Genomic DNA, 26,229 nt, shown 5'->3' with positions numbered 1-26,229 from the left:
TACTCTCTCCATCATTTAGCTATAGGGGGACCCCCTGCTTCATTAGACGCAACATTTGTCAAACGGCTGTGCAAATTAAAGTCAGCCAACAGCGACCCCCAGCGGCAGCACGCGGCTACTACTGTTTGAGGCGTTGCCATGGTTACCCAATGTCTCCATGTAGCTGTTGTGTGACGTCATCCTGAGTCACGAGTCATCATGTGGAACTGGTTTACAACTTTAGTTGTAGGACTTTCATAGGCTGTTTGAAAATAGCAGATCTACAAGTTGACACAATGCGTCGCAATATTCGACACACTGTGAGCTTGTAGATCTGCTATTTTCAAAAGATTTCAGTATATTTGAGGCAGACAGACAGACAGGCAGACAGACAGGCAGGCAGGCAGACAGACAGGCAGACAGGCAGACAGACAGACAGACAGGCAGGCAGGCAGGCAGGCAGGCAGGCAGGCAGACAGACAGACAGGCAGGCAGGCAGGCGCACGCACACACACACACACACACACACACACACACACACACACACACACACACACACACACACACACACACACACACCCACGTTACGTACGTCACGCGCGCAGCTCCACTGGGCGTCGCCTATACATACCAAGCTCCGCCCCTTACCTGTCATTCATTGAGGAAGAGAGACGGAGAGTTTGTTGTGTTTGTTTTCTACCAGAAAAACACCTCGCGATACTTTAAAGACCTTTAATTCAGTTAATTAACCAACAACTATAGTCGGTTTCATTGTTCTGTTGCTGCTCAGTATTCTACCAAACTAATTCACTAACTTTAAACAGCTTGGATTAAACTCCCGGCTCTGTTCCTGTTTCCACCAACACACCTGGGATTCATTCATCTGCCCCTAAATACCTCCGATCAACGTCATGATCACCAAAGAGTTGTGAGTTCATTACTATTGATTATATTAAACAATTTTACTGAGAGAAGAGAGAGAGTTTTGTTGTATGTATGCTTTGGCAATGTAGAACATATGTAAACAATGTAACACACAGAGAGACACAGAGAGAGAGAGAGAGAGAGAGAGAATTTTATTTGATTGATTGAAATATTTATTAACAGTTTGCAGAATTACAGTACATTTCAAGCACAAACTGTGAGTGGACGACACGGACCATAAAGCATTACATTGGTTTACAAGAGGGTCCACCATGTTCAATTCATAGAGAGAGAGATGAAGCAGGGACCCCCTTAGCTGAGAGAGATGAACCAGGGACCCCCTTAGCTGAGAGAGATGAAGCAGGGACCCCCTTAGAGAGAGAGAGGAAGCAGGGACCCCCTTAGCTGAGAGAGATGAAGCAGGGACCCCCTTAGCTGAGAGAGAGATGAAGCAGGGACCCCCTTAAAGAGAGAGATGAAGCAGGGACCCCCTTAGCTGAGAGAGAGGAAGCAGGGACCCCCTTAGCTGAGAGAGATGAACCAGGGACCCCCTTAGAGAGAGAGATGAAGCAGGGACCCCCTTAGCTGAGAGAGAGGAAGCAGGGACCCCCTTAGAGAGAGAGATGAAGCAGGGACCCCCTTAGAGAGAGAGATGAAGCAGGGACCCCCTTAGCTGAGAGAGAGGAAGCAGGGACCCCCTTAGCTGAGAGAGATGAAGCAGGGACCCCCTTAGAGAGAGAGAGGAAGCAGGGACCCCCTTAAAGAGAGAGATGAAGCAGGGACCCCCCTTAGCTGAGAGAGATGAACCAGGGACCCCCTTAGAGAGAGAGATGAAGCAGGGACCCCCTTAGAGAGAGAGATGAAGCAGGGACCCCCTTAGCTGAGAGAGATGAAGCAGGGACCCCCTTAGCTGAGAGAGATGAAGCAGGGACCCCTTACCTCCACCCATATTTGTTGAGATCTTAAAAACTGTTGATTTTGCGTGATTTGCGTGTGCGTGTGTGCACGGCTGTACGCGCACACGAATCCGTGCGGGCGTGCGTGCTCATGTGTTGCAGCAACACATTTTTGTTGCACCACTCAGTTCACACGGGTGTGATTTTCAGTTTTCATAGAGCTTGTTGCTTGTCTCTTACTAAACGTGGCAACCAGTGCTTAATTTCTAACACAACCAGTGGCGGAGTTCAGCTCCTCCCGTCACATGACGCGCGCTGGCGCATGTCACATGACGCGCGCTGGCGCATGTCACATGACGCGTGCTGGCGCATGTCACATGACGCGCGCTGGCGCATGTCACATGACGCGCGCTGGCGCATGTCACATGACGCGCGCTGGCGCATGTCACATGACGCGCGCTGGCAAACTTTGCACAGTGCCACCAGCACTGCAATCCTCCAGTTGAACCAAGTCAGGTTCAGGTTCAGGTTTATTTATCATGTGTATAGATTAGATACAGAGTATAAATACAATGAAAACTATTTTGCTCAGAGCACTCTCAGTCTTACATACACGGGACATACATAAACAAACATGTATAGTGCAAGTGACAAAACAGTGCAATACAGTTCAAGGTCAGCTGTTCAGCAGCCTGACTGCCCCCTGGGGGTAGAAACAGTTACTGAGACGGTGGTGCGAGATCTGATGCTCTGGTAGTTCTGTAGATCTGATGCTCTGGTAGTTCTGTAGATCTGATGCTCTGGTAGTTCTATAGATCTGATGCTCTGGTAGTTCTGTAGATCTGATGCTCTGGTAGTTCTGTAGATCTGATGCTCTGGTAGTTCTGTAGATCTGATGCTCTGGTAGTTCTATAGATCTGATGCTCTGGTAGTTCTGTAGATCTGATGCTCTGGTAGTTCTGTAGATCTGATGTTCTGGTAGTTCTGTAGATCTGATGCTCTGGTAGTTCTGTAGATCTGATGCTCTGGTAGTTCTGTAGATCTGATGCTCTGGTAGTTCTTTAGATCTGATGCTCTGGTAGTTCTGTAGATCTGATGCTCTGGTAGTTCTATAGATCTGATGCTCTGGTAGTTCTGTAGATCTGATGCTCTGGTAGTTCTGTAGATCTGATGCTCTGGTAGTTCTGTAGATCTGATGCTCTGGTAGTTCTGTAGATCTGATGCTCTGGTAGTTCTGTAGATCTGATGCTCTGGTAGTTCTGTAGATCTGATGCTCTGGTAGTTCTTTAGATCTGATGCTCTGGTAGTTCTGTAGATCTGATGCTCTGGTAGTTCTGTAGATCTGATGCTCTGGTAGTTCTGTAGATCTGATGCTCTGGTAGTTCTGTATATCTGATGCTCTGGTAGTTCTGTAGATCTGATGCTCTGGTAGTTCTGTAGATCTGATGCTCTGGTAGTTCTGTAGATCTGATGCTCTGGTAGTTCTGTAGATCTGATGCTCTGGTAGTTCTGTAGATCTGATGCTCTGGTAGTTCTGTAGATCTGATGCTCTGGTAGTTCTTTAGATCTGATGCTCTGGTAGTTCTGTAGATCTGATGCTCTGGTAGTTCTGTAGATCTGATGCTCTGGTAGTTCTGTAGATCTGATGCTCTGGTAGTTCTGTAGATCTGATGCTCTGGTAGTTCTGTAGATCTGATGCTCTGGTAGTTCTGTAGATCTGATGCTCTGGTAGTTCTATAGATCTGCTGATTTTAGCAGCTGTTTTCCACGTCAATGGAAACATTTGCTGCCGTCTCCATCGCGTCCAGCTGAAATAGGACACCGTTGGTCGGTCAGGGAACCAATCAGAAGTGAATTTGGTTGAAATAGGCTCTCCAGCCAATGAGCCTATGACAGCACACCTAGCCGTTAATAGAAGATTTGAGAACGGATTAATCACATTTATAAATATCATCAGTTGTGCTGATTAGTGATTAGACTATGAGTTTAGTCAGAGCTGCAGCATTTTTTCGTTTATAGGAATGGAACATAAAGGGAAGGTCTAGCCTGCTGTATTTTAACATCAGTTATTATAGGAATGGAACATAAAGGGCAGGTCTAGCCTGCTGTATTTTAACATCAGTTATTATAGGAATGGAACATAAAGGGCAGGTCTAGCCTGCTGTATTTTAACATCAGTTATTATAGGAATGGAACACAAAGGGCAGGTCTACGCTGCTGTATTTTAACATCAGTTATTATAGGAATGGAACACAAAGGGCAGGTCTACGCTGCTGTATTTTAACATCAGTTATTATAGGAATGGAACACAAAGGGCAGGTCTACGCTGCTGTATTTTAACATCAGTTATTATAGGAATGGAACACAAAGGGCAGGTCTACGCTGCTGTATTTTAACATCAGTTATTATAGGAATGGAACACAAAGGGCAGGTCTACGCTGCTGTATTTTAACATCAGTTATTATAGGAATGGAACACAAAGGGCAGGTCTACGCTGCTGTATTTTAACATCAGTTATTATAGGAATGGAACACAAAGGGCAGGTCTACGCTGCTGTATTTTAACATCAGTTATTATAGGAATGGAACACAAAGGGCAGGTCTACGCTGCTGTATTTTAACATCAGTTATTATAGGAATGGAACACAAAGGGCAGGTCTACGCTGCTGTATTTTAACATCAGTTATTATAGGAATGGAACACAAAGGGCAGGTCTACGCTGCTGTATTTTCAGTTATTATAGAAAAAAAAAAAAAAAAAGATATTGATATTGATTTTCATCTTTAGGGCCCCAAATCACACCTTAGAAAACACGAGTGTCTATTTCAAACACAAAGTGTTTTTTGCCTGCGGGGGTCATATTTTGACAGCTGAAACTGCCTGTCATAATTTCCCTATCTAAAGATTGGACAGTATTAGGATGTTGATATTCATTTTGTATTCATCTTTAGGGCCCCAAATCACACCGTAGAAAGCACGAGTGTCTATTTCAAACACAAAGTGCTTTTTTGTCATATTTTGACAGCAGCAACTGCCTGTCATAATTCCCCATCCAAGTATGTATTGGACAGTATTAAAGAGTGTTGCTGTGCACAAAAACGTTGGTAGCATTACAAATGAAATACAAAAAAATCCCCACTCATTTCTTCCCCCTTTGTTCCCCATTCCAAGTGTCTTATACTTAACGACAGCTCCGCTATATTCCAAAGCCCCCTCAGGTACATTACATATTTAAACAGCAACGGTATGTGTATTTATTTCGGTGGGTAGATCTCAACATGTGGCCCTCACCCTGATCTATACCTGGGCGCCTTTCATTCATGTGGTTCATATCGGAATGGTGACATATTATTGATTTAACCCATTCTGAACGGGAACCCATTTCGGTGTTAGCATCATGTTATGCTTTAGCTATTGAAAAATAGCAGATCTACAAGCTCATAGCGCGCCACCGAGTGGCGCGCTACGAGCTTGTAGGTCTGCTATTTTTTGAAAAATCGAAGAACGACTGACATTTTTTAGAATCTGATCTCGGGTCAGAATGGGTTCATCAGACCAGTGTGTGTCCGGTGGAAACCTCGTTATGAATCTGATCTCAGGTCAGAATGGGTTAAGCTGTTGCAGTACAGTCGTAAAGTGACCCACCCCTGCTCTAGCCCATTTTGGTGTTTTAAACATTATGTTATACTTTAGCTATTGAAAAATAGCAGATCTACAAGCTTGTAATGTAGATCTGCTATTTTTGAAAGATCGTGAAAATGTGGCACAAATGTGGCTCTTTCAGAGCGAACGTTTTTACGTAACTCAAAGCTTTGCTTCTGGGGGGTTTCTGGAACTAACATATTTTCAGAGTTACAGGAGTTTATGACTGACGTCACCATTTCACAGGTCACCTGACCTATGACATCACCTATTACTGTACATATCATCTTATACCGATGATAAGAGCACCCCTCACTTCACAGGGGTGTGATCCCCCCCCCCACACCATCATAATGTTCTTGAATTGAATTGAATTGAATTGAATTGAATTGAATTGAATTGAATTGAATTGAATTGAATTGTCAGTTTCAACAAAGTTTGACCCTGATTCACGACGCCTCTGACACTACGTTATGTTTGAGCCTGATTCACGACGCCTCTGACACTACGTTATGTTTGACCCTGATTCACGACGCCTCTGACACTACGTTATGTTTGACCCTGATTCACGACGCCTCTGACACTACGTTATGTTTGACCCTGATTCACGACGCCTCTGACACTACGTTATGTTTGAGCCTGATTCACGACGCCTCTGACACTACGTTATGTTTGACCCTGATTCACGACGCCTCTGACACTACGTTATGTTTGACCCTGATTCACGACGCCTCTGACACTACGTTATGTTTGACCCTGATTCACGACGCCTCTGACACTACGTTATGTTTGACCCTGATTCACGACGCCTCTGACACTACGTTATGTTTGACCCTGATTCACGACGCCTCTGACACGACGTTATGTTTGACCCTGATTCACGACGCCTCTGACACTACGTTATGTTTGACCCTGATTCACGACGCCTCTGACACTACGTTATGTTTATGACCCTGATTCACGACGCCTCTGACACTACGTTATGTTTGACCCTGATTCACGACGCCTCTGACACTACGTTATGTTTGAGTCAAAGTTTGACCCTGATTCACGACGCCTCTGACACTACGTTATGTTTGACCCTGATTCACGACGCCTCTGACACTACGTTATGTTTGACCCTGATTCACGACGCCTCTGACACTACGTTATGTTTGACCCTGATTCACGACGCCTCTGACACTACGTTATGTTTATGACCCTGATTCACGACGCCTCTGACACTACGTTATGTTTGACCCTGATTCACGACGCCTCTGACACTACGTTATGTTTATGACCCTGATTCACGACGCCTCTGACACTACGTTATGTTTATGACCCTGATTCACGACGCCTCTGACACTACGTTATGTTTATGACCCTGATTCACGACGCCTCTGACACTACGTTATGTTTGAGTCAAAGTTTGACCCTGATTCACGACGCCTCTGACACTACGTTATGTTTGAGTCAAAGTTTGAGCCTGATTCACGACGCCTCTGACACTACGTTATGTTTATGACCCTGATTCACGACGCCTCTGACACTACGTTATGTTTGACCCTGATTCACGACGCCTCTGACACTACGTTATGTTTGACCCTGATTCACGACGCCTCTGACACTACGTTATGTTTGACCCTGATTCACGACGCCTCTGACACTACGTTATGTTTGACCCTGATTCACGACGCCTCTGACACTACGTTATGTTTGACCCTGATTCACGACGCCTCTGACACGACGTTATGTTTGACCCTGATTCACGACGCCTCTGACACTACGTTATGTTTGAGTCAAATAACGATTGTTATTTCCCCTTTTCTGTCTTTGTCTTTGCAGTCGCGTGGTGCTGCCCATCTCCGTGGAAGAGGTAAGAACACTGACATTTATTACATTACATCATGTGTTACATTTATTCAGCATCTGAGCCACGGAACCACCATCTGATGACATTTAGCCTCTCGGACCCAAAACTAAAGAATATTGTTCTTGTCAGATGTTGCTATATTGATGTTGGTACCATTAGGATAGATAACATGGTGTTGGTACCATTAGGAGATATAACATGGTGTTGGTACCATTAGGAGATATATCATGGTGTTGGTACCATTAGGAGATATAACATGGTGTTGGTACCATTAGGAGATATAACATGGTGTTGGTACCATTAGGAGATATAACATGGTGTTGGTACCATTAGGAGATATAACATGGTGTTGGTACCATTAGGAGATATAACATGGTGTTGGTACCATTAGGAGAGGTATGGTGTTGGTACCATTAGGAGATATAACATGGTGTTGGTACCATTAGGAGAGATAACATGGTGTTGGTACCATTAGGAGATATAACATGGTGTTGGTACCATTAGGAGATATAACATGGTGTTGGTACCATTAGGAGATATAACATGGTGTTGGTACCATTAGGAGAGACAACATGGTGTTGGTACCATTAGGAGAGATAACATGATGTTGGTACCATTAGGAGAGATAACATGGTGTTGGTACCATTAGGAGAGATAACATGGTGTTGGTACCATTAGGAGAGATAACATGGTGTTGGTACCATTAGGAGAGATAACATGGTGTTGGTACCATTAGGAGAGATAACATGGTGTTGGTACCATTAGGAGATATAACAGCGATCAGGCGAGGCCGTGTGTTCGCGCGGGCGTCTCGTTGGGAGGTGAAGGTTTCTGGTCCGTCAGCATTTCTTTATGAGTCATCATGAACCTGAAGGTCTGGTTTATTGACTCATACTGTACTGTACTGTACTGTACTGTTTATGATGACTCATACTGTACTCCTATACTGTACACTCCTCCTTAACCCATTCTGAATGGGAAGCCATTTTGGTGCTAGCATCATGTTATGCTTTAGCTATTGAAAAATAGCAGATCTACAAGCTCGTAGCGCGCCACCGAGTGGCGCGCTATGAGCTTGTAGGTCTGCTATTTTTGAAAAATCGAAGAACGACTGACATTTTTTTAGAATCTGATCTCAGGTCAGAATGGGTTAATCAGACCAGTGTGTGTCCAGTGGAAACCTCGTATGAATCTGATCTCAGGTCAGAATGGGTTAATCAGACCAGTGTGTGTCCAGTGGAAACCTCGTATGAATCTGATCTCAGGTCAGAATGGGTAAACTAAAGGTCGGTAAGGTACAGATTTACTGTGGATTGTTCAGCGTGATCTCAGTGTGTTGGTATGAGAGAGAGAGAGAGAGAGAGAGAGAGAGATGTTAACGCACCGCCTGCCTCTGATTGGCCTACGGACCCTGCCCGTGTCATGGGGGGTATAGTTTGACGCAGAGCCCAAACACTGGTCATGCAGCCTGAACTGACTGGAGTTGGAAATACATTGTTTTCAACGAGGGCGGCGCATTTTAAACTGTTTTAAAGTATTGTACAGTGACAACTACAGTCTCTGTAATGTTTATGTTGTACTATTAACATGACAACTGTTTTAAAGTATTGTACAGTGACAACTACAGTCTCTGTAATGTTTATGTTGTACTATTAACATGACAACTGTTTTAAAGTATTGTACAGTGACAACTACAGTCTCTGTAATGTTTATGTTGTACTATTAACATGACAACTGTTTTAAAGTATTGTACAGTGACAACTACAGTCTCTGTAATGTTTATGTTGTACTATTAACATGACAACTGTTTTAAAGTATTGTACAGTGACAACTACAGTCTCTGTAATGTTTATGTTGTACTATTAACATGACAACTGTTTTAAAGTATTGTACAGTGACAACTACAGTCTCTGTAATGTTTATGTTGTACTATTAACATGACAACTGTTTTAAAGTATTGTACAGTGACAACTACAGTCTCTGTAATGTTTATGTTGTACTATTAACATGACAACTGTTTTAAAGTATTGTACAGTGACAACTACAGTCTCTGTAATGTTTATGTTGTACTATTAACATGACAACTGTTTTAAAGTATTGTACAGTGACAACTACAGTCTCTGTAATGTTTATGTTGTACTATTAACATGACAACTGTTTTAAAGTATTGTACAGTGACAACTACAGTCTCTGTAATGTTTAGGTTGTACTATTACTACAAAACGATCTAAAATAAAGGGATTTAAGATCATTAAAGCTGGGCTGTGTTGCCCTGTGAGTCCAATGCATTTCTGCCTACTTCCGGTCAGGGCTCGACGCTTAGCATTTTTCCAAGTAGCACGCGTGCGACTAAGAAAAATCTAGTAGCACACAGATTATTTTAGGAGCACGATGAAAAGTTATCAAATAATGTGTTTTTGAGGGGCGCTATAGGCCCTCCTATGTATACCGGTTTATAGCTTTAGTCCCCACACATCTCATGATTTGCCGTTGACAATGAAAGGGGAATTCAGGTCAAATGTCCACTAAATCTTGTCCCATCAAAACATTAGATGCCATTGACATTGAAAGGAAAATGTATACGTCACATGCAAATGAGCAAATCAGCTATTAACCCATTCTGACCTGAGATCAGATTCATACGAGGTTTCCACTGGACACACACTGGTCTGATTAACCCATTCTGACCTGAGATCAGATTCTAAAAAAATGTCAGTCGTTCTTCGATTTTTCAAAAATAGCAGACCTACAAGCTCGTAGCGCGCCACTCGGTGGCGCGCTATGAGCTTGTAGATCTGCTATTTTTTCAATAGCTAAAGCATAACATGATGCTAACACCAAAATGGGTTCCCGTTCAGAATGGGTTAAACCAATCACAGCTATAGGTATTCTGATGTATGATGATAAGAGTGTCCCTCACTTCACCCAGGTGTGATCTTTCTTTAATAAAGTGATATGAGGTTGGGACGGGCAATATGGTAACATATTATATCACAATATCTTTTCAGCAATTATCAAAATGTTGATATTCATCAGGATATCATTTTTATGTTTATTTTTATATAATCTATATTTTATGCTGATAGACTATTTGTTTTTTTATGCAGATAGATAGATAGATAGATAGATCAATTATTATTATCTATATAGCTATCTATCTATGTTGCTCATGGATGCATGGATGATAGACAGACTATCCGTTTTTATCCTGCTGTTCTATCATGTGATATTCAATGCAGGGCAAGATGCTCGATTGTGAATTAAATTGTAACATTCTCCTTGGCTGTGACTGCTTCAGACACAACATCTGACACACAGCTATACAGTAGACAGAACATCTGACACACAGCTATACAGTAGACAGAACATCTGACACACAGCTATACAGTAGACAGAACATCTGACACACAGCTATACAGTAGACAGAACATCTGACACACAGCTATACAGTAGACAGAACATCTGACACACAGCTATACAGTAGACAGAACATCTGACACACAGCTATACAGTAGACTATATTTACTAAGAAGAACGCTCCGGGGGGGTTTCAGCCCCTTTCCCTGCCTCGCCGCCTGTGTTAACCTGTGTGTGCGTGTGCGTGTTGTGCGTGTGTGTGTGTGTGTGTGTGCGCGTGTGTGTGTGTGTGTGTGTGTGTGTGTGTGTGTGTGTGTGTGTGTGTGTGTGCGTGCAGTACCAGGTGGGTCAGCTGTTCTCCGTAGCCGAGGCGTCTAAGGGGGAGACCGGGGGGGGGGGAGGGGGTGGAGGTCCTGGTGAACGAGCCCTACGAGAAGGATGGAGAGACGGGTCAATACACACACAAGATCTACCACCTGAAGAGGTACTACACTACCCACAATGCACCACCACACCACACACACACACACAAGATCTACCACCTGAAGAGGTACTACACTACCCACAATGCACCACCACACCACACACACACACACACAAGATCTACCACCTGAAGAGGTACTACACTACCCACAATGCACCACCACACCACACACACACACACACACACACACACACAAGATCTACCACCTGAAGAGGTACTACACTACCCACAATGCACCACCACACCACACACACACACACACACACACAAGATCTACCACCTGAAGAGGTACTACACTACCCACAATGCACCACCACACCACACACACACACACACACACAAGATCTACCACCTGAAGAGGTACTACACTACCCACAATGCACCACCACACCACACACACACACAAGATCTACCACGTGAAGAGGTACTACACTACCCACAATCAGAGCATGTGAGCGGAGCGGAGCGGCCGATAATTCCGCTCTTCGCTCTCAACGGCTTTTGTTACGCTCGCTCCGCGCTCACGTTCATCTCTCCCCACGCCGCTCTACGCTCGCTCCGCGCTCACTTCAAAATCCACCCGCTCCGCTCCTCGCTCCGCTCCGCTCCTCGCTCACATGCAAATGCTCTCGCGCACAACTGAAATCTGTCGCGCACAGACACCGACGCTGGTGTAAAAAAAAGTTATCTTTAAAAGAAAAAGGTGTTCCCCCCCCCCGAGTATCATCTACATTACAGTAATAATATCTATCCCGAGTCGACATTTGCCCACACTTTATTTCTATTTACAGTTTTATTTAGATTACACAGGCGACAGACAGGTCTCCTCCCCTCCTTTTTAGACTTGTTGTTCTCCTCTCCTCTCCTCCTGTGTATACTGCGCCGTCTGCGGGGCGAGGAGGACCTTAGGTGGAGACGTAACGAGCAGGCAGCACTGCAGTCAGTGCTCACTGCTCAGTGTTAATGAAACCCCAAGAACCAGATAAGATCGCGTTGCGCCTTGGACCCGTGTGTTGATGGGACATTTAGATTTAAAAGGCGAACGGATGGAAGTGTGTACAAAAGCACAGCTGTGCGCAACAAGGAGAGAGGGAATAACGTTAGCGTCGCATTAGCTGGTTAGCTAACGTTGTTGTTATCACTACAGCACAGCAAGCCTCCAGTCCAGTGTACTTGTGAATGAAACTATAGTAGTTGACACACCAACAAACTCGGTCTTAGTGTGTGTGTGTGTGTGTGTGTCCCAATAAAGTTTTTAGGAGAGAGGCAATGATTGATGTAAACTGCTAGCCAAGCTTGCACAGTGCCGTGCCGTGTGCACTGAGCGGCTCGGAGCGGCTCGGAGCGGAGGACAGTTCTCGCTCCGGAAGTCAATCTGACCCATTTAAAAACCCGCTCCGCGCTCACGTCAAAATCCCCCCGCTCCGCTCCTCGCTCCGCTCCCGCTCCGCTCCGCTCACATGCTCTGCCCACAATGCACCACTACACCACACACACGAGGGCTGCATCCGAATTCCTTCCCTAAAGCTAAATTCCAATACCCAAAATCTCGGGCACTCGCTCACTCCCACTCGGTCACTCGGGGTCATTCCAGCGTCACCCGGAAATGGTTATCGTTCCGATTGTTAAAGTGCTCCATTGAGGAGGAGAGGAGAGTCGAGTGGAGGAGCCGAGTGGGCTCGAGGAGACCGCATATAGCGAGTGTACATCGGGTGCAGGCTCGGTGGGGTATTTTGTCTCCTCGCAGCGGATTTCCGCATCACGTGTACATGTTTATTTTCCTTCTCCAGTGACATAAGTCCGCCTCCTCCACGTGTGGCACAGAAAACACTGCTTGAAACCCGATACATGCACCCCCCCCCCCCCCCCCCCCATCCACCGGCCGGCTGAGTCGCTGACCCAACACACACATGCACGCACTGTGCCTACATTACATATGTGAAAGTGAAAGGACCACAACAAGCCACTGGCTTTATTGCGTTGTGTGATATAAGCATAATAAAAGTAGGATATATAAATTAGGCCGGCTATATTGTGCGCACCTCAAAAGCTATAGTTAATTTATCTCTGTGCATGCCTGAATGCACAGACTGCTATGAATGACGGTGACAAAAATGTATTTATTTATATGTGGACTGAACTGAATATGTAAGTCAGAGAGACTAAACCTAATTCCTGTTATAGTGTCCGTTATTTGCAAAGACCGTCGGAGGAGGACTGTCTGTCAGGGGGGGGGGGGGATTTATATGTGTGCGCATCCTGGCGCTTATTCCAGGAATAAATAGCCTTGCCTTGCACATGTTACCAATACATACACATTGGCCTCGGTTACATGCACAACATGATGAATTGTCTATTCTGTAGACTGTACGGCTCTGTTCGGAGTTCCAGTGATCCAGCTGTGTGGCACTGTATTGTTCCACCAATTTTGCTTTGGCAATGTAAACGTATGTTTTCCCATGCCAATAAAGCCCTTTGAATTGAATTGAATTGATACACGTCATTAGTGATCGCGGAATGTGCCGTCGCTTTGAAATGACAGCTTAGTACATTCCGATTCTAGAGGAAAATTCGACCACCACTCTGTCCTCGCATCGAATCCTCTCCTCCTCCTCTCCTCCTCGCTGGGGGCGGAGCCGAGGAGCGAGTGGAGGACGCGAGGAGAGTGAGCGAGTGTGAAAGTTGCGGTATTGGAATTTAGCTTAAGCCCCATATAGTGCACTACTTTGGGGTTCCGCCATTTTGTTATAGTGTCCGAATGTGTAGTGAGCATTTTAGCACCCTAACGTAGTGGACTGAAGTATCCCACAATGCACCGGGAATTGTAGGGACCATCCGATGGTCACTACAAAAACACAGCGAAGCAAATCTGCCCCACAATGCATTGCGCAAGCTCGCTCTTGAGCGCACATGCACGCGTTTGTGCACGTGCGCTGCTTCTGCATGCATGCGCTCCAACTCAGAAGAGGCAGTTAAATAAGTTAAATAAAGTTTAAGTAAATCAGTTAAATAAGTTAAATAAATCAACACAAATGTACTTTTTAAACTTTCGTTTTCCCCTCTTTTCTTCCCTGGCGGATCTCGAAGCTACAGATCTCGAGACAAATGATCTGTGCATTTATTTGAAATTGTTTTATTTTATTTATAATAAATCTACTCATTTGCAATAGTATTACTAATCTGATTCATTGTATCACCCAGGCCCAGCGCATGACGTTAGGAGAGGAATCAGTTGCTTGCTGTAGAATATATTTGTGAGATTCTTTATCACAAACGTAGGCTAAATACATGCATTTGAGACACATTAATTGTGTCCAAACATATGTTTTATTAATATTCATTAATTCCTGCCATGACAAAATATGCTATCTAACATTATTTCATTGAATTGCGATAAATACTTCATTATGTAGGCAGTCATTTATTGGACTGCTGTTTCTGTTAACACCAAACGTCCGTATTGTGAGCAGAGCTTGTAGATCGGCTACTTTTGGTAATTCTTTAACAAAAGTACCCGATCTACAAGCTCACAACACGGACGTCGCGTTGCTTATAGATCGGCTATTTTTGCCGTATCCCCCCGCCCCAGGATTAGCGGGGGTTCATGTGGTTAATCAATCATGCTGCTCATATTTTCATATATTGTCAAGGTTGTGCACTGTTTTCATATTGCTGGATAATGGATATAGCCTAATATTAATTTTTTGTTAATAATCATAGGCCCATTGTTATTTTAAAATAACCTTTTTATCATAGATATATAGGCCTAAATGCCTGCAAACATATTTTCATTAACCTATTTTTTCTTTATTCATTCATGAATTTAAAAATAACTTTACAATTAAACTGTCCTTGCAGGGAGGTCTGTTCCTAGCGGAAATTCAGTAACCCTATGTCTCTCTCTCTCTCTCTCTCTGTAGTAACCCTATGCCTCTCTCTCTCTCTCTCTCTCTCTCTCTCTCTCTCTCTCTGTAGTAACCCTATGTCTCTCTCCCCACAGTAAGGTTCCTAAGGTAATCAGTATGATCCCTCTCTCTCTCTCTGTAGTAACCCTATGTCTCTCTCCCCACAGTAAGGTTCCTAAGGTAATCAGTATGATCCCTCTCTCTCTCTCTGTAGTAACCCTATGTCTCTCTCCCCACAGTAAGGTTCCTAAGGTAATCAGTATGATCCCTCTCTCTCTCTGTAGTAACCCTATGTCTCTCTCCCCACAGTAAGGTTCCTAAGGTAATCAGTATGATCCCTCTCTCTCTCTGTAGTAACCCTATGTCTCTCTCCCCACAGTAAGGTTCCTAAGGTAATCAGTATCCCTCTCTCTCTCTCTGTAGTAACCCTATGTCTCTCTCCCCACAGTAAGGTTCCTAAGGTAATCAGTATGATCCCTCTCTCTCTCTGTAGTAACCCTATGTCTCTCTCCCCACAGTAAGGTTCCTAAGGTAATCAGTATGATCCCTCTCTCTCTCTGTAGTAACCCTATGTCTCTCTCCCCACAGTAAGGTTCCTAAGGTAATCAGTATGATCCCTCTCGCTCTCTCCGTAGTAACCCTATGTCTCTCTCCCCACAGTAAGGTTCCTAAGGTAATCAGTATGATCCCTCTCTCTCTCTGTAGTAACCCTATGTCTCTCTCCCCACAGTAAGGTTCCTAAGGTAATCAGTATGATCCCTCTCTCTCTCTCCGTAGTAACCCTATGTCTCTCTCCCCACAGTAAGGTTCCTAAGGTAATCAGTATGATCCCTCTCTCTCTCTGTAGTAACCCTATGTCTCTCTCCCCGCAGTAAGGTTCCTAAGGTAATCAGTATGATCCCTCTCTCTCTCTGTAGTAACCCTATGTCTCTCTCCCCACAGTAAGGTTCCTAAGGTAATCAGTATGATCCCTCTCTCTCTCTGTAGTAACCCTATGTCTCTCTCCCCACAGTAAGGTTCCTAAGGTAATCAGTATGATAGCACCAAAAGGATCTCTAGACGTTCACGAGGAGGCGTGGAACGCTTACCCTTACTGCAGGACTGGTGCGCGCACGCACACACACACACACACACACACACACACACACACACACACACACACACACACACACACACACACACACCCATTACACATACACACACATTACCTTTACTGCAGGACTGTGTGCACGCACACACACACACACACACACACACACCCATTACACATACACACACATTACCTTTACTGCAGGACTGGTGTGCACGCACACACACACACACACACACACACACACACACACACACACACACACACACACACACATTACCTTTACTGCAGGACTGTTGTGCACACACACACACACACACACACACACACACACACACACACACACACACACATTACCCTTACTGCAGGACTGGCACGCACACACACATATCATCATCATCCTTTGAAATTGATTTTTAATCTCATATCTTTGTGTCTTTCTATTCTCTCCAACTGTGTGATGTCATCTGTATGATGTCATCTCTCCACTGTGATGTCATCTCTCCACTGTGTGATGTCATCTGTATGATGTCATCTCTCCACTGTGATGTCATCTCTCCACTGTGTGATGTCATCTCTCCACTGTGTGATGTCATCTGTATGATGTCATCTCTCCACTGTGATGTCATACTGTGGATGCAGTTCTGACAGTAAGTGTTAGTATTATTCACAAGTAAGACGCGCAAACGCGGGAAGCGAACGCAGCTCGTACATATTTGGGTTTTTTTTTTAAGTTAAGTTTTTTTTAAGTTAAGTTTTTTTTAATTTAAGTTTTATGTGGACCCCTTTTGTGCCCATATATGGAGCTGAGTGATTTGTTTGTGATTGATGCAACACACTCCATATTTGGACGTATAGCTGCTTTGGGGACTCCTTATATGGTTATGCGGGACAGACACACAGACACACAGACAGACTGTCAGACAGACAGACAGACATGATCTGCTAGGTCTCATAGTTAGTGCTCACTGCGTTCGCAATTAATTATCACGAGTAAGACGCGCAAACGCGGGAAGCGAACGCAGCTCGTACATATTTGGGTTTTGGACGTATAGCTGCTTTGGGGACTCCTTATATGGTGCCCCTTTTGTGCCCATATATGGAGCTGAGTGATTGCTGATGCAACACACTCCATATTTGGATAGCGGGACAGACACACAGACAGACAGACAGACAGACACACAGACAGACACACAGACAGACATGATCTGCTAGGTCTAGTAAGTGCTCACTGCGTTCGCAATTATAGCAGTAAGATGCCCTGAGGGTGAGGTCGCCCACATCCTCCTGGGTGACATCACATCCTCCTGGGTGACATCACATCCTGCTGGGCGAGCGCTGGCGCTATGGCGGGGGGGGGGGGGGGGGGGGGCTGTTGAGAACTCTAGTTTTCGCCGGCTGGTCAAAGTTTCATTCAACTTTGACCCCTCTATCACATGGAACTACTTTTTGAGCGTATAGTGATATGGACACAAAGAACATAGTTCTGTGTGACTGACGGAGGGGTAAGAAATGAACGAAAGTTGCACTAATATTTTAGAAATAGGTCAACAATACAAACGACGTTAGTTTAGTGGATTAATTAACTTTTAATGCGTGGCCTCCTGTGCCCCCCTGTTTTGTGTGTGTGTGTGTGTGTGTGTGTGTGTGTGTGTGTGTGTGTGTGTGTCTCTTACAGAATGAGTACATGAAGGATAACTTCTTCATAAAGATCGAGACATGGCACAAAGCTGACATGGGAGAGCAGGACAATGTAAGACACGCACGCACACACACACACACACACACACACACACACACTCACGCACACACACACACACACACACACACACACACACACACACACACACACAAGGACAATCTAAGGCGCAAGGCAATTTACAATGTAGTCATTTATCAGACACTCTTAAAGGGCCACTTCACCTCTGGAAGAACATCCAGTCACTCAATGTTAATGTATTTGTAATAGATAACAGTAGGTATTTGTAATAGATAACAGTAGGTATTTGTAATGGATAACAGTAGGTATTTGTAATAGATAACAGTAGGTATTTGTAATAGATAACAGTAGGTATTTGTAATAGATAACAGTAGGTATTTGTAATAGATAACAGTAGGTATTTGTAATGGATAACAGTAGGTATTAACAGTAGGTATTTGTAATAGATAACAGTAGGTATTTGTAATAGATAACAGTAGGTATTTGTAATAGATAACAGTAGGTATTTGTAATAGATAACAGTAGGTATTTGTAATAGATAACAGTAGGTATTTGTAATAGATAACAGTAGGTATTTGTAATAGATAACAGTAGGTATGTGTCCTCTGTGAGGAGGTGAGCAGTGTGGGTTAACGCCCCAGCCTGTGTCCTCTGTGAGGAGGTGAGCAGTGTGGGTTAGCGCCCCAGCCTGTGTCCTCTGTGAGGAGGTGAGCAGTGTGGGTTAGCGCCCCAGCCTGTGTCCTCTGTGAGGAGGTGAGCAGTGTGGGTTAACGCCCCAGCCTGTGTCCTCTGTGAGGAGGTGAGCAGTGTGGGTTAGCGCCCCAGCCTGTGTCCTCTGTGAGGAGGTGAGCAGTGTGGGTTAACGCCCCAGCCTGTGTCCTCTGTGAGGAGGTGAGCAGTGTGGGTTAACGCCCCAGCCTGTGTTCTCTGTGAGGAGGTGAGCAGTGTGGGTTAACGCCCCAGCCTGTGTCCTCTGTGAGGAGGTGAGCAGTGTGGGTTAACGCCCCAGCCTGTGTCCTCTGTGAGGAGGTGAGCAGTGTGGGTTAGCGCCCCAGCCTGTGTCCTCCGTGAGGAGGAAGCCCAACAAACCTCGGTGAGGCCTTTAGGAGGGCCATTATAATCCACCACTCCTGAATGGAGTGCATGGTGCTGGGACTCTGGTGCAATGCACAGGTCCTGTCCCTGGTGAGAGCAGGAGTGGACCTGGTGAGACGTAGGAGGGGCCCGGACAGGAGACAACCCACAGAGCCTAGTCCTTCCATGTGCCAGAAGTGTACCTCCCAGCCCTGGCAGAGTAGCTCTGGAGTAGTTCCAACGGATTGTGTGGCCCTGGTTTTGCCCTAGTGGGTCTGATTGAGGGTAGCTACTGGGACGTAAGTCGGGACTTGATCACTCCCGGCTGGGTCGCCTGAGTGAGGGTTATGATGTTAGGAGACCCGAAACCCCGTTGACCTCAGGATACATCTCTGAGGATACGTCCCAGACTCCCAGTTGCATCCATGCAATGTATTTAATTTATTTTAGTTAACTTACGCATGTTTCATGATAACTACTCTTTATGTATGTGATGTATTGCCATGTTTTTTGTTCTTGCTTAATATAAATCGCTCTGGATTAAGAGCGTCTGATAAATTATTCATCATCATTTTATGTGGACATAACTTGATGCATGACCCTGAGATGACCCTAAGGTTCATAAAAAACGTTGGAACGATTAAAACTAGTGCAATTTATTGAATAATGAAACTGGAAACTGCATGGACACTCGCTCCCCAGGCTTCGGAGTCTCGTCAGATTGGCCGGATCTGAACGACCTCTGCATCCAAGCCGGTGTGTCCCTGGAGTGGGCGCGGCCTGACTCTGAGACTGTGGAGGTCTCTGAGGACATAATAACTGACCTTCTCACCTCTGTTAGAGCAACAGTGACCTACAGCGGAGACACCCACCTGTTGACACCTAAGGGTGCCCGGCGGACCCTGTTGGATATGTTCCAACATCGGCAACAACAACACTGGACTGGACTCAAACTCCAGGGGAAACTGGCCTGTCTTCCCCATGCTGACCACTCTGTTTCCCATTCATTTATATAAGGAACACTGCTCTCAATGAGGACATTATCACCTTTACAGTAAAAGCCAGGCTACAGATCCTTCCCACCAAACTCAACCTTTCCCTCTGGTTTCCCTCCACCCATGCACCTCATTGCTTGCATCACACCACAGGGCTCGTTACAGAAACCATGTCACACATTCTGAATGGCTGTTTTGCCTATAAAGGGCTTTACATAGCACGCCACGACAGAATAGTTGATCTCATAACTAAGGACATATCTAAACATTTTGCACTGTCTGTGAGAATGTACAAACATTCCTGTGTCAAACCTTCCATGTTTCAACTCTGTACTGAAAATACTGACATTTTTGCACATCTCTCTGCTAACACACCAGATGTTGTTGTGGTCAATGAAGAGAACAAATCAGTTTTCATTCTTGAAATGGCCTGCACCTTTGACTCTAGCTTAGAGGAAGCCTTTATGACTAAGGTCATTAAGTACCAGCCGCTCCTCCAGACCATCATTGAACTAGGCTATAGGTACAATCTATATGTGTTTATCTTCGGCAGCCTAGGACATGTACACAGTTTGGTTGTAAGAGGCTTCCAACAACTTGGGATGCCAAAAAAGCAGCCAAACGGCTTGCGAAATTCTGTGCAATATCTTCCACTATCGGTAGCCGCCAAATATGGTGAAGACGCTGTTACTTGTACCCCTGAAGGGTGTGTGGGTATTTGTTCGGGATTTGCTGATTGCGTTCTGTACGGCACCTTGTAAATATTTGTGTCCTTGTATTTGTATCTCTTATGTGGACATAAATAAATGATTAAAATGTTGTGTGTGTGTGTGTGTGTGTGTGTGTGTGTGTGTGCGTGCAGGTCCATGGGTTGGACTCAGACCAGTGGAAGAAAACAGAGGTCGTCCACATCGACATCGCTGACAAGACACAGGTGTCCAAAGCGGTGAGTTGATTGATTGATTGATTAGTTTCAACATATTGTGTTGTTACAGTCAGAGCCATAGAGATACAGAGTTACCACACTGAGGACCAGAGTCATAGAGATACAGAGTTACCACACTGAGGGGTCAGACCAGAGCCATAGAGTTACAGAGTTACCACACTGAGGGGTCAGACCAGAGTCATAGAGATACAGAGTTACCGCAGAACACAACCCTTCAAAGCCGTGTTCAGACACAGGGCAGGTGTCGTGAACGCAGCCCAGTAAGGGCATATGTCGACCCCGCCCGCTCCCCTCCGCCCCACCCAAGGGGCCAGCTATGCACTCCAATGTTGAAGCGCTGGTCCCTAGTGGTAAGAGGAAGGACTGCAGGCGGACCCGTGGATTCTTGACGAGGAAACCCCGTGCAACCGAGCGCCCAATGTAAAGCCCAGGTGCACTCTGGGTGCACTTCCGCATTTGGACACCAAAATTTGGTGTCCAAATGCGGAAGTGAAATGCTGAATCAGCGAAAAGACGGTACTTCCGGCAGCCTTCCGGGTGCTTCAAAACGCCACTGAGCAACTTCCACTGACATGAATAGCGGAGGGGGCGGAGCTTCGCGCTAGTTTAGTCTCTATCCTTTTAATACTCTATGGCCCCACCCCCTCCTGGTGCTGCGGCCATCTTGGATCCTAAACACAATATAAACAAATGGGGAGGGGTGGGGCCGAGAAAGGCCCTTATTAATCCTGGCGGCAGGACTACAGTAATGGTGGATTGTTGTTTCAGGACTACAGTAATGGTGGGTTGTTGTTTCAGGACTACAGTAATGGTGGATTGTTGTTTCAGGACTACAGTAATGGTGGGTTGTTGTTTCAGGACTACAGTAATGGTGGATTGTTGTTTCAGGACTACAGTAATGGTGGGTTGTTGTTTCAGGACTACAGTAATGGTGGATTGTTGTTTCAGGACTACAGTAATGGTGGATTGTTGTTTCAGGACTACAGTAATGGTGGATTGTTGTTTCAGGACTACAGTAATGGTGGATTGTTGTTTCAGGACTACAGTAATGGTGGATTGTTGTTTCAGGACTACAGTAATGGTGGATTGTTGTTTCAGGACTACAGTAATGATGGATTGTTGTTTCAGGACTACAGTAATGGTGGATTGTTGTTTCAGGACTACAGTAATGGTGGATTGTTTCAGGACTACAGTAATGGTGGATTGTTGTTTCAGGACTACAGGAGTGAAGAGGATCCTGCAAAGTTCAAGTCCGAGAAGACCGGAAGAGGACCTCTGGGACCGGACTGGAAGGTTGTAGTATTAATATTAGCATTGAAGGTTGTAGTATTAATATTAGTATTAATATTAGTATTGCGACAGCAGGTCACATTTAACAATTTACCATGTATTCATTTATCAGAGCCATTTACATTAAGCAAGAACAAAAAGTTTGGTTGGTCATCACGTGACATCATCAGGCATGGAGATCCCCTCTGATGTCATCAATATTAAGTCCATATATGGAGATCGCTGATGTAATCAATATTGGCCAGAAGCTCTACATCTGACCTCAAATCAATGTGTTGTTTTATTCAGTCTTTTGAATAGTTTTAGTCGCATTTTAGTCACCTGGAATGTGTTTGTGTTAGTCTAGTTCTAGTCGACTAAATCTATGTTGTTTACACTGTACAACATTATAATAATTTGTGTCAAAAGTTGACTATTGGATGGATGGAGTGTGACATGCCTATTGTATCATGAGAACACATGCCATGCTTATACAGTTGTGTGTGCGTGTGTGTGTGTGTGTGTGCGTGTGCGTGTGCGTGTGCGTGTGCGTGTGTGTGTGTGACTGTGTGTGTGCGCGTCCACAGAAGGAGGTGTCCAGTGACCCCAGTGACCCCATCATGTGTGCGTACAAACTGGTCACAGTCAAGTTCAAGTGGCGCGGTCTGCAGAACACTGTGGAGGAGTTCATTCAGAAGGTATTTAACCCATTCTGACCTGAGATCAGATTCTAAAAATGTCTTCTATGTCAGTCGTTCTTCGATGTTTAAAAAATAGCAGACCTATACAAGCTCGTAGCGCGCCGCGCTACGAGCTTGTAGATCTGCTATTTTCTTCAATAGCTAAAGCATAACATGATGCTAACACCAAAAGGGGTTCCTGCCCAGAAGGTATTTAACAATAATAATAATACTAATTAAAATCACACCTGTGTGAAGTGAGGGGCATTGTTGGTGTCCTCATGTCCGTGAAAAATGAAATACATTTATTACAATGCCTGTCTGTCTGTCTGTCTGTCTGTCTGTCTGTCTGTCTGTCTGTCTGTCTGTCTGTCTGTCTGTCTGTCTGTCTGTCTGTCTGCCTGTCTGTCTCACAGCAGGAGAAGAGACTGTTCACTCTGTTCCACAGACAGCTGTTCTGTTGGATTGACAGGTACAGATTTCACACGATGCATTCATTAATAATAATAATTAAGATTTCTTTCCTCGTGTGAAATCAGGGAATCATAGCTTCAAATTGACATATTGGTTGTTCAGTTTGACCCTCCAGTTGTGGAGATATGGCTTATAGAGTAATGTCTGGCAGAGAAACAGCGAGTTGAGAAAACAGGCTTGAAAAGGTTCACTTCTGTGGACTCTAACATTACACCTAGCTACATGTTTAAGCATTTATTTCATATTTACATGTCTTCTGTGGTCTCTAACATTACACCTAGCTACATGTTTAAGCATTTATTTCATATTTACATGTCTTCTGTGGACTCTAACAATACACCTATAGCTACATGTTTAAGCATTTATTTCATATTTACATGTCTTCTGTGGTCTGTAACATTACACCTATAGCTACATGTTTAAGCATTTATTTCATATTTACATGTCTTCTGTGGTCTCTAACATTACACCTATAGCTACATGTTTAAGCATTTATTTCATATTTACATGTCTTCTGTGGACTCTAACATTACACCTATAGCTACATGTTTAAGCATTTATTTCATATTTACATGTCTTCTGTGGTCTCTAACATTACAATTAAAAGAGACAATATGACGTAATGAGTGTAAATGTGTTTACTAAACAAACATTGAACTAAAGACAAACATTACACCTGTGTATGTGAGGGACTAGGGGAGGGGCTAGGGGAGGGGCTAGGGAAGGTTCCTTCAGTACAGTGCATTTAATATGATTTGATTGACAGGTGGATTGAACTGACCATGGATGACATCAGAGCCATGGAGGCGGAGACTCAGAAACAACTGGATGAGGTCATATATGAATATATGAATACATTAATATATGAATACATGAATATATGAATTAATTAACATATTGATACATTAATATATGAATGCATATATGAATATATTAATTAATTAATTAATATATGAATAGATATATGCATTAATGAATATATGAACACATTAATATATGAATACATTAATATATTATGAATTAATTCATACATGAAATAATGTATTATCAACTGTATGTTAACTATAATGTCTAATTATAATATATTAAAGTGTTGTTTTGTCCAGATGAGAGAGATATCATTAATATTAATAATTCATATTAATAATTGTACATTTCAGATGAGAGAGAACGGAGAATGCAGAGGAATGGGTTTAAGTGATTAACCAGCTGTGAGTAGATCATTATCTATATAATTTATATCTATAATGAGTTTAAGATCATTATCTATATATTCTATATCTATAACTACGTTATAATCATGAACCATTAATGATTAACCAGCTGTACAAGATTATTTGTTTTTTTTATGCTTTTATGCTTTTAAGATTATGTAGCCTAAATTAGACTATGTGTGGACAGATCTATGGACTTTAGGCCTACATAAGTGTCTGTGTCTCTCCTTACAGACTCCTGGACAGACAGACAGACAGGCAGACAGGCAGCTGTCTCACCCTCTGGTCCGACAGACAGACAGACAGGCAGCTGTCTCACCCTCTGGTCCGACCGACAGACAGACAGACCTGGGGAAGAGCTGACAACTATATAATTCTACTATATAATATTTTTCTATAATTCTACAGTTTATCTACAAACACTTTCCATCCATATCTCTGCTGTAATTCATAGTTTTAATCCTCTCTATACTGTAATTCATAAAGTTTTAATCTATACACTTAAAAGTGATTTCTGTTTAGTTTTAACACATTAAACATTAAAAGATGTTTCCAGGGGTTTTGCTGCAGGATTGTTTACGCACGGTGTTCTTGTCACGTTGATTTTAAAGGTGTGTGGTTATGATATAAAGATTATGGTTATGATCTAAAGTCCTGATACACTTTTTACGTTCCAGGGAATAATATTTATAATAATTACTTAAATTACTTTTTTTAGGGGGCACGGTGGCACTGTCGGTAGTGCTGTCGCCTCACAGCTAGAAGGTCCTGGGTTCGATTCCCGCTCGGGACGCTGTGGGTGCTGGCGGCGTGTTTCCTCCCCCGCGTCATCAGTGCCCATACCCGAAGGCGGGGTTGGCAAAAGGGCCTTTCTGTGTGGAGTTTGCATGTTCTCCCCGTGTCCCCTAGGGTGGGTACCCTCACATGTTCTCCCCGTGTCCCCTAGGGTAGGTACCCTCACATGTTCTCCCCGTGTCCCCTAGGGTAGGTACCCTCACATGTTCTCCCCGTGTCCCCTAGGGTGGGTACCCTCACATGTTCTCCCCGTGTCCCCTAGGGTAGGTACCCTCACATGTTCTCCCCGTGTCCCCTAGTTTATGCTGCACTCACAGAGGACAGCGTGAAGACTAATGCAAAGGACCTCATCACCCTCACTGATGAAGATATTAAAATCATAGATGCGGAGATTCCAGTACTGAGGCCCCTGTCAATAATCACCAAAACACTGAGTTCTGCACAGCTGCCCACTGTCTCTATGGTCCTTCCCCTCCATCACAAAGTCCTGACATCTATGACAATCAATCGCACAGATAAAGCAACTGTGAGGGAGGTTAAATCTGCTATAGCAGGTAACTTTAAGGAGAGGTATTCTGACCCAACACTTCAACAGTTCCTGAATGAGAGCACTGCACTAGATCCTAGGTTCAAGTCACTAGCCCACCTAGATGACTTCTCTCGGCGTGAGATCTTCAAGAGTCTGACTGAGAAAATCTTGGAACAGCATCCCAGACAGGTATGTGGTCAATTAATGTAACAATAATTCATTTAAGAAGATTTTAATATTTCATGATACACCAAAAATATTGACCCTTTAAAATATTAAAAGTAATAATGCTTATTGCTTAGATAGAATTAATTTAGGGAAGAAAAACCTTTTAATATTTCTCGACAGCACACCAAAAATGTTGACCATTTGAAAAGATATAATTCATTTTAAGAAATAAATTAA

General features: G+C 44.0%; 1 pseudogene across 1 annotated transcript; it reads left to right on the top strand.

Moving 5' to 3' along the window:
* Positions 1-624: 624 nt before the first annotated feature.
* Positions 625-24,810, top strand: LOC308320873 (phosphatidylinositol transfer protein beta isoform-like; annotated as a pseudogene). The gene is made up of 13 exons (XR_013966215.1): positions 625-907; positions 7,265-7,295; positions 10,987-11,133; positions 16,051-16,142; positions 16,771-16,778; positions 17,807-17,881; positions 20,780-20,863; positions 22,079-22,156; positions 22,720-22,830; positions 23,229-23,284; positions 24,053-24,119; positions 24,447-24,497; positions 24,735-24,810. The product of XR_013966215.1 is annotated as a phosphatidylinositol transfer protein beta isoform-like (transcript).
* The last annotated feature ends 1,419 nt before the right edge of the window (positions 24,811-26,229 follow it).

Source organism: Protomyctophum bolini, assembly GCF_963924005.1.
Source record: "Protomyctophum bolini genome assembly, chromosome: 9".
Lineage (NCBI taxonomy): Eukaryota > Metazoa > Chordata > Actinopteri > Myctophiformes > Myctophidae > Protomyctophum > Protomyctophum bolini.
The sequence above is the reverse complement of the archived record's forward strand: the minus strand, read 5'-3'. Positions and strand labels throughout refer to the sequence as shown.